The sequence below is a fragment of the Monodelphis domestica genome, chromosome 3 (genome assembly GCF_027887165.1).
Source record: "Monodelphis domestica isolate mMonDom1 chromosome 3, mMonDom1.pri, whole genome shotgun sequence".
Lineage (NCBI taxonomy): Eukaryota > Metazoa > Chordata > Mammalia > Didelphimorphia > Didelphidae > Monodelphis > Monodelphis domestica.
In genome coordinates, this window is record NC_077229.1 from 93342797 (window position 1) to 93344672 (window position 1876).

Genomic DNA, 1876 nt, shown 5'->3' on the forward strand with positions numbered 1-1876 from the left:
AAGGACTTCCTCCCTGGCTAGGGTGATGTGAAGGGCTCACAGGAGGCTTGAGGTTACAGTTTGGGCATGTAATCTCTATAAGTTTCACCAACACTAGCATGGTGCTACAATAGTAATGCTTATTGCCTTCCCCTTCCTTTCTCCCTATTTACTTTTTTTCTTTTTTTGTCTTGGCAAGGCATATTAAAGGATTAAACTCTGATAGAAAGTGGCAGGAGGTGCACCCGCACCCCCACAAATACACCCCTCTGCAGCTCACATCCCCACCCCTGCACTCCCTTCCCATCCCAGACATGTCGGCTCTGGAGTGGTACTCGCACAAGTCCTTGGGCGACAGCATCTTCTGGATCCAGGAACGCTTCTTCGAATCCTGCAACCGTGCCAACATCTGGCTGGTGCATGGCACTGAGCAGGATGTAGTGATCGATACTGGGCTGGGGCTTCGAAGCCTGCCCGAATATCTGTACTCGGCTGGCCTCCTGCAGGACCCCGCAAAGGAGAGGACTTGGTGCGACGGCCGCTGCTGGCCGTTGCTGGCCGTTGCTGGCCGTGGCCACTCACGTTCACTTCGATCATGCCGGTGGGCTCTACTAGTTTGACCAGGTAGCCGTGCACCGGGCCGAGGCGGATGCCCTGGCCCACGGAGACAACTTTGAGACGGCGACCTGGCTGTCGGAGAGTGAGGTGGTGGGCGCGTCCAGCCCTGGCTGGAACGCCAGGCAGTTTAGAGTGCAAGCGGTGCAGCCCATCCACATCCCGCAGGAGGGGGATGTGATCAGCCTTGGTGACAGACAGCTCACTGTTATGCACATGCCTGGTCACTCCAGGGGAAGCCTTTGCTTACTCGACAAAGATCTGAAGATTCTATTCAGTGGAGATGTTGTTTATGATGGAGCAAAGATTGACTGGCTTCCATACAGTCAGATAAACGATTATATCGTAACCTGTGAGCGTCTGATAGAATTGGTGGACAGTGGTGTGGTAGAGAAGGTGCTTCCTGGTCACTTCGACACTTTTGGAGCTGAAAGGCTTTATCGCTTGGCTTCAGAAGCTGGGTTGTGCCACAAAGTTCCAACCTGTGCCATGAGATCTCTTGCAAGCCTAGCTCTGCCTGTAACCACCTCTAGGACCCCATCCTAGTTTGTGTGGATTGATTTATCATGTAGTTGATACTTTTAAAGCTAAGTAGTTTTGTTGTGGAAATAATTGACCATGATCATTTCAAGAAGTGCTTCCTCAATATTAAGCGGGAGGGAAGGGGGGTGATTTGAGAAGGAAGAAGCCGAACGAGGGAGATTTCTTAAGTTACTTCCCACCAAAATAGTAATAATAATAAGCCTCTGAAAGCATCAAATAGCTTGCCAAAGCTGTGGCCTTTTAAATGTTTGTGGGTTCTTTTGTGTTTGGTCACTCAAACTGTGGGGCGGTTGCATGGGGAGGGCATTTTGCAGGAAATGAAAGAAGAGTTATTCATACCTGCTTTGGGAAACTCATTTTATTTCTTATGTGTGTTAAAGTAAGTTTTGTTTGTGCCCCAACCTTGAAATTTTCAGTATTACATTTAAATTGAAAGATGAAACTTCAATTTAAAATCCATTTGAACTCAATGTGAAACATATAATATAGCTATTTATATGACATCTGAAACATTTCACTACTGTAGGGACTGGATTCATGTGTGCCAGAATTTATTTATTCTCGTGTAACTTATTAAGGAAATAGTCACTGTCTATGGAGTGTTTATTTATTTTTTAAAATAGTAAAGTACATTTGGATTTGAGGCAAAGCTTTATAAAACAAATGTTTCAAGGGGGCAGCAGGGTAGCTCAGTGGATTGAGAACCAGGCCTAGAGATGGGAGGTCCTAGGTTCAAATC

General features: G+C 46.9%; 1 pseudogene; it reads left to right on the forward strand.

The window, feature by feature from the left end:
• Positions 1-293: 293 nt before the first annotated feature.
• On the forward strand, positions 294-1252 carry LOC100026138 (acyl-coenzyme A thioesterase MBLAC2-like; annotated as a pseudogene).
• Positions 1253-1876: the final 624 nt, after the last annotated feature.